Source organism: Hemiscyllium ocellatum, chromosome 17 (genome assembly GCF_020745735.1).
Source record: "Hemiscyllium ocellatum isolate sHemOce1 chromosome 17, sHemOce1.pat.X.cur, whole genome shotgun sequence".
In the NCBI taxonomy this organism is placed as follows: Eukaryota; Metazoa; Chordata; class Chondrichthyes; order Orectolobiformes; family Hemiscylliidae; genus Hemiscyllium; species Hemiscyllium ocellatum.
This window is the reverse complement of record NC_083417.1, coordinates 5796326-5813318: the sequence shown is the minus strand read 5'-3', so window position 1 is coordinate 5813318 and position 16993 is coordinate 5796326.

Below are 16993 nucleotides of genomic sequence, written 5' to 3'. Positions count from 1 at the left end.
AAGGGAAACTAGGGAGAGAGTAGGGCCCCTCAAAGATCAGCAAGGTGACCTTTGTGTGAAGCCACAGAAAATGGGGCAAATGACTTTTTTGCATCAGTATTTATTGTGGAAAAGAATATGGAAGATATAGACTGTAGGGAAATAGATGGCGACACCTTGCAAAATGTCCATATTACGGAGGAGTAAGTGATGGAAATCCCCAGGACCTGATCAGGTGTACCCTCGAACTCTGTGGGAAGCTAGAGAAGTGATTGCTGGGCCTCTTGCTGAGATATTTGTATCATCGATAGTCACAGGTGTGGTGCTGGAAGACTGGAGGTTGGCTAACGTGGTGCCACTGTTTAAGAAGAGCTGTAAAGACAAGCCAGAGAACGATAGACCAGTGAGCCTGACCTCGGTGGTGGGCAAGTTGTTGGAGGGAATCCTGAGGGACAGGATGTACATGTATTTGGAAAGGCAAGGACTGATTAGGGATAGTCAACATGGCTTTGTGTGTTGGAAGTCATGTCTCACAAACTTGATTGAGTTTTTTGAAGTAACAAAGAGGATTGATGAGGGCAGAGTGGTAGATATGATTTGTATGGACTTCAATAAGGCATTCAACAAGGTTCTCCATGGGAGACTGGTTAGCAAGGTTAGGTCTCACAGAATACAGGGAGAACTAGCCATTTGGATATAGAACTGGGTCAAAGGTAGAAGACAGAAGATGGTGGTGGAAGGTTGTTTTTCAGACTGGTGTGACCAGTGGAGTGCCACAAGGATCGGTGCTGGGTCCTCTACTTTTTGTCATTTACATAAATGATTTGGATGCGAGCAAAAGAGGTACAGTTAGTAAGTTTGCAGATGACACCAGGACTTAGCAGGACTTATACAGTTAATGGTAAGGTCCTAGGGAGTGTTGCTGAACAAAGAGACCTTGGAGTGCAGGTTCATAGCTCCTTGAAAGTGGAGTCGCAGGTAGATAGAATAGTGAAGATAGGATAGTGGTATGCTTTCCTTTATTGGTCAGAGTATTGAGCACAGGAGTTGGGAGGTTGTGTTGCAGGACATTGGTTAGGCCACTGTTGGAATATTGCGTGCAATTCTGGTCTCCTTTCTATTGGAAAGATATTGTGAAACTTGAAAGGATTCAGAAAAGATTAACAAAGATGTTGCCAGGGTTGGAGGATTTGAGCTATAGGGAGAGGCTGAACAGGCTGGGGCTGTTTTCCCTGGAGCAATGGAGGCTGAGGGGTGACCTTATAGAGGTTTACAAAGTTATGAGGAGCATGGATAGGATAAATAGACAATTTCTTTTCCCTAGGGTAGGGGATTCCAGAACTAGATGGCATAGGTTTAGGGTGAGAGGGGAAAGATATAAAAGAGACCTACGGGGCAACCTTTTCATACAGGGAGTGGTACGTGTATGAAAAGAGCTGCCAAAGGATGTGGTGGAGGTTGGTACAATTGCACCCTTTTAGAGGCATTTGGATGGGTATATGAATAGGAATGGTTTGGAGGGATATGGGCCGGGCGCTGGCAGGTGGGACTAGATTGGGTTGGGATATCTGGTCAGCATGGACGGGTTGGACCGAAGGGTGTGTTTCCGTGTTGTACATCTCTTTGACTCTATGACTCTATCCAGCCTCTTCCTATAACTCAAACCCTCCATTTCAGCCAACATCCTGGTAAAAGTCTTCTGAACCCTCTCCAACTTCATAATATCTTTCTTGTAACAAGGGAACCAGAACTGGACAGAAGAGGCCTCACCAACATTCTATACAACCTAAAAATAGTATCTCAGCTCCTATACTCAAAGATCTGAGTGATGAAGGCAAGCGTGCTAAATGCTTTATTAACCACCCTGTCTACACGTGATGCAAACTTCAAAGAATTATGTATCTGAACCCCTCGGTCTCTCTGTTCTACTTTTATTTGTATAAATCCTGCCCTGATTTGCTGCCCCAAAATGCAAATAGTGTGCATTTATCCAAATTAAACTCTATTTTCCCCTCTTCAGCCCATTGATCCAAGTGATCATGATCGCTGTGTAATCTAATATAACCTTCTTCACTGTCCACTATGCCACCAATCTTGGTATTATCGCAAACTTACTCAGCATGCTTTCTATATTCTCATCTAAACAACATCCTGGAATATTTTGACTACACATATCTTGGAAGTGCAGACAGTTCCTTTCCAAAATAGTTAATCGACATGGTACTTAACAGTTTTGATAGGTGTTCATTCAACTCATTGGATAGTCTATGTGGAAGCTAATTCCTTTAATGTCTTGTTTAGTGTGCAGCTTACCAAGTTTATACTCATGTCCTCCAGACTGCAACCATATGTTAAGTAATCTGCTTAAATTCACATTATCCATCAATTCTCACATTTTAAACATGGTTTGGTTATGTCTCCACTTGATCAACCTGTCTTCAAACTTAATACTTTGAGTCTTGGGCTTACATCATTATTTTCCTCTGACTTATTTCAATATAGGAACATGAGCAGCTCATCCAACCTTCAAAGGCACAGGGTTAGTTTTTACATATATACAAATGACATCTAACTCTGTGCTGCCACCAGTGCTCTCAATCACCCCACTGCTCCACAGTTTAGCTGACATCAAGTTTTGGATGAGCAGAAATTTCATTCAATTAACCGTTGGGAAGTCGGAAGTCTTATCCAAGTAGATCTTGATGAAAGCATTCACAGTTAAAGACGATGGCTTGGCACTCTTTCTCAATCTGAGTACATGTCTTTCCATTTGGAATATAAGTATAACTGGCTGTCCTCGCTGCACCAGTGTTGCTCCACATCCTGTCTCACTAGTGTCACACTGCAGGGTGACTTCAACATTTGTAGAACATAGAGCATTGTAACGCAGTACAGGTCCTTCGGCCCTCAATATTGCGCCAACCAGTGAAACCAATCTGAATCCATCCTACCAACACTGTTCCATTCTCGTCCATATGCCTATCCAATGACCATCTAAATACCCTTTAGGTTGGCAAGTCTAATAATGTTGCAGGCAGGGTCTTCCACGCCCTTACCGCTCTCTGAGTAAAGAAACTACTTCTGACATCTGTCCTATATCTATCACCCCTTTATTTAAAGCTATGCTCCCTCGTGCTAGCCATCACCATCTGCGGAAAAAGGCTCTCACTGTCCACCCTATCTAACCCTCTAATTATCTTATATGTCTCAATTAAGTCACCTCTCAACCTTCTTCTCTCTAACGAAAACAGCCTCAAGTCCCTCAGCCTTTCCTCATAAGACCTTCCCTCCATACCAGGCAACATCCTGGTAAATTTCCTTTGCACCCTTTCCAAAGTTTCCACATCCTTCTTATAATGCGGTGACCAGAACTGGACGCAATACTCCAAGTGCGGTCGCAACAGAGTTTTGTACAGCTGCAGCATAACCTCATGGTTCCAAAATTCAATCCCTCTACCAATAAAAGCTAACACACTGCATGCCCTCTTAACAACTCTGTCAACCTGGGTGGCAACTTTCAAGGATCTATGTACCTGGACACCGAGATCTGTCTGCTCATCTACACTACCAAGAATCTTACCATTAGCCCAGTACTCTGCATTCCTGTTACTCCTTCAAAGTGAATCACCTCACACTTTTCCACATTAAACTCCATTTGGCACCTCTCAGCCCAGCTTGCAATTTACCTATGTCCCTTTGTAACCTACATCATCCTTCGTCACTATCCACAACTCTACCAAACTTAGTGTCATCCACAAATTTACTAACCCATCCTTCTATATCCTCATCTAGGTCATTTATAAAAATGACAAACAAGCAGTGGACCCAAAACAGATCTTTGTGTACACCACCTAGTAACTTAACTCCAGGACAAATATTTCATATCACTCACCACCCTTTGTCTTCTTTCAGCTAGCCAATTTCTGATCCAAACCGCTAAATCACCGTCAATCCCATGCCTCTGTGTTTTACAACATAGAACATACAAAAGTATAGCACAGAACAGGCCCTTTGACCCATGATGTTGTGCCATGGATTAATCCTGATGTAAAATATAATACACCCCTCAACTCACTGCTATCCATGTGCATGTCCAGCAGTCACTTAAATGTCCCTAAGGACTCTGCTTCCACCACCACCGCTGGCAACGCATTCCATGCATTCACAACTCTCTGCATAAAGAACCTACCTCTGACATCTCCTCTATACCTTTCTCCTAATATCCTAAAACTATGACTCCTCATACCAGTCAATCCTGCCCTGGGGAAAAGTCTCTGGCTATTGACCCTACCCATGCCTCTCATTATCCTGTACATCTCGATCAGGTCACCTCTCTTCCTCCTCCTCTCCAGAGACAAAAGTCCGAGCTTAGTCAACCTTTCTTCATAAGGCAAGCCCTCCAGTCCAGGCAGCATCCTGGTAAACCTTCTTTGCACCCTCTCCAAAGCCTCTGTATCTTTCCTATTATAGGGCAACCAGAACTGGACACAATATTCCAAGTGTGGTCTCACCAGGGACTTGTAGAGCTGTAGCAAAACCTCACAGCTCTTAAATTCGAACCCCCTGTTAATGAAAGCCAAAACACCACATGCTTTCTTAACAACTCTATCCACTTGGGTGGCAACTTTAAGGGATCTATGTACTTGCACACCCAGACCCCTCTGTTCCTCCACACTGCCAAGAATCCTGTTTATAATCCTATATTCAGCATTCAAATTTGACCTTCCAAAATGCATCACTTCGCATTTATCCAGGTTGAACTCCATCTGCCATTTCTCAGCCCAGCCCTGCATCCTGTCTATGTCACGTTGCAGCCTGCAGTAGCCCGCTATACTATCGACGACACCTCTAACCTTTGTGTCATCTGCAAATTTACTAACCCATCCCTCAACCTCCTCATCCAAGTCATTTATAAAAATTACAAAGAGCAGAATACTTTCCATCTATAACCACTCTCTGCCTTCTGTCAGCCAACCAATTCTGAATCCAGATAGCCAGATCTCCCTGTATCCCATGCTTCCTGACTTTATGAATGAGCCTACCATGGGGAACCTTATCAAGTGCCTTGCTGAAGTCCAAATACACCACATCCACTGCTCAACCTTTTGTGCAGTGGCCTATTGTGGTGGGCCTTATGAAATGCTTTACCTATATACACCACATCAACTACGTTAACCTCATCCACCTGCTTGGTCACCATCTCAAAGAACTCAAGAAGTTTTGTGAGGCATGACCTAAGCTTAACAAAACCATGTTGATTATCCTCCCTGGCTTCCCAGAAAATCCTAGGATAAATCCCATCTGGCCCAGGGGATTTATCTATTTTCACACTTTCCTGCATTACTAACATCTCCTCCTTGTGAACCTCAATCCCATCTAGTCTAATATCTTGTTTCTCAGTATTATCCTCAGCAACATTATCTATTTCCAATTGGAATACTGACAAAAAATATTAATTTAGCACTTCCCCATCTTCTCTGACTCCATGCACAATTTCCCATTACTGCCTTGATTGGCCCTAATCTTATTCTAGTCATTCTTTAATCCCTTATATACCTGTCAAAGGCTTTAGGGTTTTTGCTTATCCTATCTGCCGACAACTTCTCATATCCTCTCCTCACTTATCTTAGCTCTCTCTTTAGGGCTTTCTTGGCTACCTTGTAACTCTCAATCACCCTAACTGAGCCTTCACATCTCATCTTAACATAAGCCTTCTTCTTCCTCTTGACAAGAGAACGTAGTTAGAACATAATTAGAAATCTACTGCTTTCTCCCAGATTCACTTCTCAGCAACCATCCTTCACATCTTGGATGGTGAAGGCATTTACCTTTGCAAGTTGTGGAAAAATGTCTTCACTGGTTGGAACGGGACACTGAGACCTCTTCGGGTTTTATTTAGATTGTTTACATCAATGCATATGCTCAGCTTTTCAGATTTATTTTCACTGTTATCTCCCCCCACCCTATCCGATGCTAATCCATTCCTTAGGAATTATCGCTGTCTTGATCGTTCCCTTCTTCTATTTTGTCTTTCAAGCTGGTTTTAGAGCAACTGGAATTTTCTTCAGCTGATATTGAGTTGGTTTCAGAGAGGGGGAAAGTTTTGAAAGGGGGTTAAAGGGGCAACATGGGTGGCGTGTGTATGGAATGAGCTGCCAGAGGAAGTGATGGAGGCTGGTACAATGCCAACATTTAAAAGGTACCTGGAACGTACATGAATAGGAAGGGTTTAGAGGGATATGGGCCAAGTGCTGGCAAATAAGACTAGATTATTTCAGGATATCTGATTGGCGTGGACAAATTAGACCAAAGGGTATGCTTCCAAGCTGTACAACTCTACGACTCTTTGATATTCTCCTGGAAGATATCCTAATCCTGTGAATAGACCTTTGTTCTGCACCATGATGTGTTACTGTGCTATGACACACTGCAACTGCTTTTAGTGCATTGGGTGCTATCAAAGTGAGCATTAGTCTCGCTCTCAGGTGAGATGGGCAGGACATAAAAGCAAAATACTATGGATGCTGGAAATCTGGAATAAAAACATAAAATGCTGGAGAAACCCAGTAGGTCTGGCAGCAACGATGGCGATACAGAGCTAGCATTTTGAGTCAGATGTATCTTTTCTTCAGAACAGAAGAAGCGGGAAAATGGTTTTGTTTTGTGCTGTTGACAAAGGAGGCTGAGGACCAAGGGGAATAGATTGTGTGGGCACCCACAGCGAAGGAGCTAAGGAAATGCTCATGGTGGTAAAGAGGGATTGAGATGTAAATTAAGGTGTAAGAAAGAGGAAGTGCTTCTGTTCTACTGAGATTAGCAAACATTTACAAACAAAACATGGCAGTCGAGGGGTGGAGTGGGTGGGTGTTGGCGGCAGGAGGGTAGTGCTCATGTTCAGAAGTGTCGAGCTCAATGTTGGGTTCCAAAGGCTGCAAGGTGCCTGAATGGAAAAAGAATGCTATCCATTCAGCTGCATTGGAACACTGTAGTGGGCCCAGGGACACCACGTTAGAACGGAAGCACGGTGGTTTCATGGAATAGCAAGCAATTGGAAGTTTTTACAGACAAATCAAAGTGTTCTGCAAAGCAATTTCTCAATCTGTACTCGGTTTTGCCAATGTAAAGGAGGTGATATGCATGACATTTGTATGCCAGCTCTGATCTGGAACTGCAGATCCACATTCATGCTGTTGCAATGATGCAGGGTGTTACATTAGAAGCTTCAGCTGCTGTCACTCCAGTAGCCATCTAGATCGTTCATTCTAGTTGGATATTGAAATACAAATCAATTCAGCATCTTGGAGTCAGAGCACTGTTGCTTCACGGTATTCATGTCTTTTGTTTGCATGATGTCTTCTGCAGTATTCTCATCTTGCACTTTGTCTGAGATAGTTCTGCCCTGTGTGTCTGGAATATTTGATCAGGCAGCATCCGAGGAGCAGGAATATCGATGTTTTAGGCAGAAGCCCTTCATCAGGAATGAAGGACTCTTGATGAAGGGCTCCTGCCCGAAACCTTGATTTTTCTGGTCCTCGGATGCTGCCTGACCTGCTGTGCTTTTCCAGCACCATTCTAATCTTGACCCTAATCTCCAGCATCTGCAGTCCTCACTTTTGCCTGTCTGGAATATTTGTCAGCTGAATGCAAGGTCTGACATGAATCTGCTTGAGCTATTGAAAGACAGCGAGGACACTCAGCCGTGTCCAATCCAGCTCCTGCCCTCTGTCCTTGCCCCTTCCCTTCTTTCCCAAGTCAACAATAGGTCTCCCCTTGCCTTCACATTCCACCTCGCTAGGCTCTGCGTTCAGTGGATTACCCTCTGCTATTCCCACCACCTCCAGCAGGATGTTGCCCCCAAACATGACTTCCCCTCCTTTCTGATCCTTCTGTGACACCCTGGTCCACTCCTCCAACACTCCGAACACTTCCTCACTCCCTTCCCGTGCAACCACAAATGGTGAACACTTGCCCATTCATCTCCTCCCTCCTCACTGTCCAATCACCCAGTCACACCTCCCAGGTGAAGCAGTGTTTCAGTTGTCCTTCTTTCAATCCAGTCTATTGCATTCACCGCTCACCACGCGGTCTCCTCTACATTGATGACACCGAACATAGACTGGGCAACTACATTGTGGAACAACTCCTCTCTGACTCTAGCACCTCATGGCCTTCCAGAGCATTTCCCATTTCAATCAAGCACCTTGTTCTCACAGAATTATTACAGTGCAGAAGGAGACCATTCACCCCGTCATGCCTATACTAGCTCTTCAAATATAAATTCATCCCCTTGTGTTATTCTCCTGCCTTTTCCCCATATTCCTGTACACTGTTTCTATCCAAATAATCATCTAATACTCTCTGGAATTCCTCTCGTGTTAATGTGTCCATCCTGGGTTGGCTAAAATGTTCTAACGAAGTGCAAAACAAATTTGAAGGAAAACACCTCATTTTCTGCTTGGGCATTTCACAACCTCAAAATCTCAGTATTGAATTCCATATTTTCAGAGCCTGACTGCATTATATCTGTTTTTTAGTTTCCTTACATTCTCCCAGTCCCCTTTCCCCATGGCCTTGTCTTGCTTGTGTCTTGTTAATTTTGCTCTTAGTAGAGAGGAACAATTCCATCCCCTTCTTTCCTTAATTTACATCTATTTTATATCTCTATTCCTCCTTCAGAAAAACTCCTTTGTCTTTTACACTAGGCCTCCACATCATCTGTTCCCCTCACTCCTCCACCTCTATGTTCCAACACTTTTCAATTCTGTAGAAGAGTCAGATCAGACGTGAAACATTAACTTTGTTTCTCTCTCCACGGGCCTGCTGAGTTTCTCCAGCTGTGTTTATTTCAGACTTGCAGCATTCGCAGCATTTTGCTTGCACTGTTATGAGAAGGGGAGTGTTAGATTTGCACTGGAGTCTGAGAGAACGAGGTTTGGAATTGCCCTCGAGGCTGAGACACAAAGAGTTGATTTGCCTCTGAGTGTAAGGAACAAGGGGGCATAATGTCAAGTTCCTGACACAGAGAGAAACTCTTTGCAATTTGACTTCACAAGGAACCTGGTCCCATTTGAAATGATTGCATTGCAAACACAGCCTTCATATTTCTTGCAGGGATGGGGTGCAGAGTCTTCCTCCATCAGCATGGGTTACTTTCGAATGTATCTCTCAGGAGTGAGGGGGCATCATGCTAACTCACCACTGAGCACATCCCTCTCCTTTCATTTAATTCTACTCCATAGACTCAGCTAATTTATCAAACTGCAGCGTGCGTGTGAGCTTTGAGTGTGACAATCTCGAGACCGTGCTGAGATAATTTGCTCATTTCTGAAATAAAACCAGCAATTGTGCCATAACAGATTACAGCTGCAGGGTATTTGAAATAAAAATTCAGTCATTCAGGTTCTGCCGACTCAAGCAAGCAGAGTGGAAAATGGAACATTTCATTTTCAAATTCAGGGCTACAGCACCTCCTAATTAAAGGATCAAAATTAATCTACATAGTTGACTAAAAAGGTTGGCTAATTAGTTGGTGGGGGTTGACTTCACTTTGTAAATCAATTTATTAGCATACACTGAGTGAACTCAGCAATGTGGATTAGAGTGAAGGAACACACACCATCACCTCTTTCTCCTGATCTCTCCTTCCCAGAATCATTTGGTTTGGTTTCAAACTCATTTATAAATGCAATGTCGCTAAAATTAAATGCACACAGATTTCTTTAGCACTGATACTTTCAACTCTAGGATTGCGTCCAAATCGAGTTGAAAGCAAAGAGGCAGGTCCTGCCTGTCTGTTGAAAGAATGACATTAGGCGGGTGATTCTGAACGCGAACCCAATCGATCTGTTTTAAACTGGCATTTTGAGCCTAAAGGTGTGGCAAAAGGGCAGAACGGTGTGATGGATCAAAAAGTTATCATTGTATCTTAAATCTGAGTCCAGTGGCAAGATTTTTCAGACTGTTTTTTCAAGTATGCCCAGTGTAGAGGGAGATTTACTCTGTAGCTAACCCCGTGCTGTCCCTATCCTGGGTATGTTTGATGTGGGATTGCGTAGAGGGAGTTTTACACTTTATTGAACCTTATATTGACCCTGTCTTAGGGGCTTGAAAGTGATGGTGTAGTGAGAGCTTTACTCTGTATCTGACCCTATGCCGTCCCTATCCTGAAAGTGTTCGAAAGTGATCGTGTACAGGAAGCTTTACTGTGTAACTTCCCCTGCATTCTCCCTGTCCTGGGAGTGTTTGATAGGGACAGTGTAGAGTAGGTTTTACTGTATAATTAGCCCTGTGTTGTCCTTGTCTTGAGAGTGTTTAATGAGAACAGTGTAGAGGAAGCTTTACTCTCCATCTAACCCCATATTAGCTTTGTCCTGGGAGTGTTTGATGAGGACAGTGTAGAGAGAGCTTTACTCTCTATCTAGCCCCATACTGTCCCTGTCCTGGGAGTATTTGATGAGGACAGTGTAGAGAGATCTTTATTCTCTATCTAGCCCCATACTGTCCCTGTCCTGGGAGTATTTGATGAGGACAGTGTAGAGAGAGCTTTACTCTCTATCTAGCCCCATACTGTCCCTGTCCTGGGAGTGTTTGATGAGGACAGTGTAGAGTGGGTTTTACTCTGTGTCATTTTAAGATTGCCAGCTCTGATTTCTGCTGTGGGCTACATGCTGAGAAAATGATATTTCATGTTTAGTGACTTGTTTGAATCTACTAATTGCTCTGTTGCTTGAGATAATGGGTTTTGAGTGACTGCTTTTCTTGTAGCCTTGCCTTTTTTTATATCTATTTACAGCACTTTGAAATGTTCTGCTTGGCTTGATTACTTCATTCAAGCATGTCTCTGTTCATCTGATAACAGCGGAAAAACATGCAGAGATTCAGAACATGGTTTTTTGTCTTTCTGTCAGATGGCAACAAACTGATTTCAGCGTCTTCCGTTTATAAGCATTTAGCATGTGCTTATAATGTTAAAGGTGCATTTCTTTAGCACCTGGGACATAGTAAACTGCATTAAGGATAGAATTGCAGTGAGTTAAATACAGACATAAAACTTTCACAACATCAAAGAGGCCCTTCAGTCCATCACGTCTGTATCAGTCATCAAACACTTATCAGCAGCTCTCGGCACATTTTCTAGCAGTATGATGTTTCAAGTGATATCCAAGTGGTTTTCAAATGTTGTAACACTTCTTGCTCTACCACTCAGAGGTCACAGAAATCGGGTCGTTTGCAAAAGAAGCGAATGTAAATTGGGGTTAAAAAGATCTTTCCCCACAAAGTATGATTGGGTGAATGTATAGGGAGTCAGTTAGCTGGACAGCTGCTTTATAATGCAGCACGGTCCCTACTGTAATGGCTGGCATCATCATGAAGGATTCTCCTTCTCAGCCTCTCCCCTCACCTGAGGCATGGCAACCCTCAGTTTAAAACAACACCAGTTGTCTCTCTGATGACAGAGCAGCCCTACAGTCCAGTAGAACATTGGCAACTCCTGATGTTTAGTTAGGGTCAGGAACTTATTGCCTGGAAACATGATGAAGGCAGATTTAATTGAAGTGTATTATTTTATAGAATAGAATCCTCACAGGGTGGGAACAGGCTATTTGGCCCAACAAGTCCACACCAACCTCTGAGGATTCAGCCATAGAGAAACAAGTCTTCTCCATCCCAGTCAAAATGTACATTCAGTGAAATGCCATCCCTATACACAGAATTAGATGAGTCCATTCTCATTATTTCCGGTTTCAATTGACACAACTCAATTGGGAAAAGGGCATCAATAATTGAGCTCCCTCTTCTATAAACAATCTCAAATGTGTAACAATGCAAGGAAACCAACAGGATGATCAATTTTCCTGACTGTGACTCAGGAATTCACACCAAATACTAAACTTATTAATGAATCGTATGAGTTTTTCCCAACAATTGGCAATGGATTCATGGTCATCCTTAGACTCCAATACAAATTTCTGTCATGGATTTGAACCCTGGTGTCTCGAACATCATCTGGGTCTGTGGATTAAAGGTCCAGTCAGAATAACACCAGGCTGTCACCTCCCCAGTTTAACAATATTAAAAAGACAGCTGGATGGGTAGATTAGATTACTTACTGTGTGGAAACAGGCCCTTCGGCCCAACAAGTCCACACCGACCCGCAACCCACCCATACCCCTACATTTACCCCTTACCTAACACTACGGGCAATTTAGCATGGCCAATTCACCTGGCCCGCACATCTTTGGACTGTGGGAGGAAACCCATGCAGACACGGGGAGAACGTGCAAACTCCACACAGTCAGTCACCTGAGTCGGGAATTGAACCCGGGTCTCAGGCGCTGTGAGGCAGCAATGCTAACCACTGTGCCACCGTGCCGCCTATTGTACTGCCACAACCAATTTCTCTGGCATCCCATTCCAGACACGGACCACTCTCTGTGTGAAGAAGTTGCCCCTCAGGTCCTTCTTATAGGAAGGTTTTAGAGAGATAAGGTGGCAAATAGAGACACAGAGTCATACAGATGTACTGCACAGAAACAGACCCTTCAGTCCAACTTCTCCATGCTGATCAGATATCCCAACCCAAACTAGTCCCATTTGCCAGCACCTGGCCCAAATCCTTCTCAACCCTTTCAATTCATATACCCATCCAGATACATTTTATATGCTGCAATTGCATCAGTCTCCACCACTTCCTCTGGTAGGTCATTCCATATACACACCACCCACTGCATGGAAAAGTTGTCCCTTAGGTGTCTTTTATATCTTTCCCCTCTCATCCTAAACCTATGCCCTCTAGTTCGGGACTGTCCCACCCCAGGGAAAAGACTTTGTCTATTTATCCTAACCGTGGCAACATCCTTATAAATCTTTTCTGAACCCTTTCAAGTTTCACCACATCCTTCCAACAGGAGGGAGACCAGAATTGGACACAATATTCCAAAAGTGGCCTAACCATCATCCTGTACAGCCGCAACATGACCTCCCAACTCCCGTACTCAATGCTCTGACCAATAAAAGAAAGCATTCCAAATGCCTTCTTCACTATCCTATCTACCTGTGACTCTACTTTCAGGGAGCTATGAACTTGCATTCCAAGGCCTCTTTGTTCAGCAGCACTCCCCAGGACCATACCATTAAGTGTATAAGTCCTGCTAAGATTTGCTTTCCCAAATTGCAACACCTCGCATTTATCTGAATTAAACTCCATCTGTCACTTCTCAGCCCATTGGCCCATCTGATCAAGATCCTGTTGTAATCTGAGGTAACCCTCTTCACTGTCCACTACACTTCCAATTTTGGTGTCATCTGCAAATTTGCTAACTGTATCTCCTATGTTCATATCCAAATAATTTATATAAATTATATTAATAAACTTATATAAATTAATAATTTATATAAATGACAAAACGTTTATGAACCCACCACCGATCCTTGTGGCACTCCACTTGTCACAGGCCTCCAGTCTGAAAAGCAACCCACCAGCACCACCTGTCTTCTACCTTAAATAGCACTGGATTAATTTAGGATATCTGGTCAGCATGGATGAGTTGGACTGAAGGGTCTGCTTCCATGTTGTATATCTCTATGGAATCATCGTATATAATCCTAGAACCCCTACAGTGTGGAAACAGCCATTTGGCCCAACGAATCCTCACCGACCCTCTAAAGAGTAACTCACCCAAATCCATGCCCCTACACTATTACTCTACATTTAGCCCTCACTAGTGCACCTAACCAACACATCCCAAGACGTTATGGGTAATTTAGCATGGCCAACTCACCTCACCTGCACATCTTTGGACTGCGGGAGGAGTCCAGAGTACCCAGAGGAAACCCATGCAGACACGGTGAAAATGTACAAACTCCACGCAGACAGTTGCCTGAGCTAGGAATTGAACCCAGGTCTCTGGCGCTGTGAGGCAGCAGTGCTAACCATTGAGCTACCATGCCACCCCAAGTGTACCTCCATGATTCTTATGCTCCCAATAACTTGCAATTCAAAAGACTTTCAGAGTGTGAGCATACAAATATATGAAAATTCCATGACAGTGCAAGAAAAGTATGTTTGACTTCTCATTCCTACTTTCCCAGACAGTAAGATTGTGGCTAAACTGATTGTGGCTTCAATTTCACTCTTGCTGACTCTGATAAGGCCTTAACTTTGTTTGTTATTCAATACTCTTAAAAATGTGCCTTAAATATATTTAATGAGTATCAATGCACGTTGGATGTTCCCACCACCCACAGGTTTCAGAAGTACGTGTGCCCCCACTTAACAGTACAGAGAATGGCTGCTGCTGCAATGTAACCGTAGGCCACAGGCACTGGTGACAATGACCATCTTCTGAGAGGAAATGAGCAAATTGCATATGTGTGAGTTGGAGGGCGGTGGGTGATGCCGGGGACGGGGAGCACGGGGAAGAGGCAGGAATTATTACGGAAAGGAAAATTGGAAAACGTTATTTTGAAGAGATGGTGTCCAATGTTGCTGAACAGATGGTGGTGTGTTTAAAACAGCTCTGTCCGTATGCTCACATATGGCTGCATTATGTGGTAATAATTACTCCAACAGCAGCCAATCCATCATTCATGTCAAGACAGCTTGGTGCGGAAAATAATAGCACCTGAAACACAGTTTCCTATAGGGCAGAGAACAAAACATTCTGGGATTCTGGATGACTTTAATTTGTATGAGTGCCCCTGACATTAAAGGCTTTAATCTCTCTGTATTAACTGGACTTCTTGGTCAGAATGGGCACTGTCAGAAACTTGGCATCTGCTAGTATTCTTTCAAGCTACGGCTGCTGAATCCTGGAAACAAGAGAGCCCTACATTCATCTTCCCATTTAGGGCGGCACGGTGGCACAGTGGTTAGCACTGCTACCTCACAGCGCCAGGGACCTGGGTTCAATTCCCGACTCAGACTGTGTGGAGTTTGCACGTTCTCCCCGTGTCTGCGTGGGTTTCCTCCGGGTGCTCCGGCTTCCTCCCACAGTCCAAAGATGTGCAGGTCAGGTGAATTGGCCATGCTAAATTGCCTGTAGTAAGGGTTAGGTAAGGGGTATATGTATGGGTGGGTTGCGCTTCGGCGGGTCGGTGTGGACTTGTTGGGCCGAAGGGCCTGTTTCCACACTGTAAGTAATCTAATCTAAAGTACTGTGTATAGTTATGATTTAATTTGATCTGATTTATTGCAGTCACGTGTGCCTAAGTACAGTGAAAAGTTTTGTTTTGTGAGCAGTACAGGCAGATCATAGCAAACAAGGACATCCAGGTCTTAGGGCGCTTAGACATAGCGAGGCGTACGAGTTTATGGCTGCATCGGACATGTGCAAAGAAAGATTAACATTAGCAAGATCAACATTATTTGCTTATAGGTGGATGGTAATGTGTTGGAGTAAAAAATGAGGTCTGCAGATGCTGGAGATCAGAGCTGAAAATGTGTTGCTGGTTAAAGCACAGCAGGTTAGGCAGCATCCAAGGAACAACCTGCTGTGGAATTTCCTGTTCCTTGGATGCTGCCTAACCAGGTAATGTGTTGGAAACTAGACAGAAGAAGGTCAGGAGGCGAATACCTGGAATGAGCTGATTGGTTTGTGAGGAAAGGCTAGATGGAATAGAGCTTTACCTTTAGAGAGTATAGAGAGTCGGAACATATTAGTACCTGAGGGAGGGGTCTGGACTGGGCAAATGTGGAAAGGATGTTTCCTCGTGTGGGAACTGGGAGTGATAGCTAAAAATAAGGGACTGGCCATTTAAAAAGAGCCGAGGAAACTTTTCTTTCTCAGGGTGTTGACAGTCTTTGGAATCCCCTTCCTCAAAAAGCAATGGATTCAGAATCTTTCAATATTTCTTCAGACAGAGGTAGTTAGATTCTGGATTACCAAGGGGGTGAAAGATTATCAGGGACTATGCATCAAAGTAGAGTTGAAGTTAAAAGCATGCTCCTATTGAGTGGGGGAGGAGGTTTGAAGGGCTGAATGGCTTCCTGTTATTCCCTGTCAGATATGTGAATGATTGCTTGTGTCCACCTGCCTTTTCCATCTTGGCTGAGTGAAGAGCACTCTTGCCTTATTGGCAAAAAGGTTATGGGTTCAAATCTCATTTCAGAGATTTATGAACATGATGCAGGTACGTGGATTGTAGACTACTCAGGTCATGAGGAGGGGGTATTGCACTGTGAGGAGATATTGAGCAGAATCCGTCTGGGTTCGCTCAGAAAATTGTAAAGTGGGATCATTGAAATGTTGATAATTCTGAGAGATCTAGAGAGGCTTGATGCTGAGAGGGTGTTTCCTGTGAGGGGTGGGGCTTTTATCTTAGGATAAGGATTTAACTATCTTGGACAAGAATGAGGAGAATATTTTTCATTCAAGAGTTTAAGAATCATTAAAATTCTCTATCTCGGAGGGCTGTAGATGTTTAGTTAGTGAGCACTTTCAAGGCTGAGATCAATAGATATTTAGAGGGAAGGAGATATGGGAATTAAATGTCGATGCACATGGTCAGTGATTTTCTTATTGTCCAGCTTAATCAGTTCCAAAGGTTAATTTGGGACCATTCCGTTGTTCCGTCTTGGATTATATGAGTCTGTTTACTATTGTTGCTCACTGTCTTTGCTTACTTCAACTTGGATGTGGACTCATAGACATATTCTAAAAATAGTGAACTGGAAATCAATTACAGAGGTGTGAAGCAGTCATTTTAAAGGACGGTGAATAAAACCGATTCCACAAACAAAAATGAGTGTCATCTCTGCAAAAATCCAATACGTAAAACATACAACAACAAAGACTCATAATTAAGGTCATTCTCCTGGTGCTGTACAACGGGAGTGCCTCCCTGCCTCCCACTTTCCAATGAGAAATTAAATAGGGTGGAAAGATGGCTCAGTGGTTAGCACTGCTGCCTCACAGTACCAGGGACCAGGTTTGATTCCAGCATCAGGTGACTGTCTGTGTTGAGATTGCACATTCTCCCCGTGTCTGTGTGGGTTTCATCCAGGTGCTCTGGT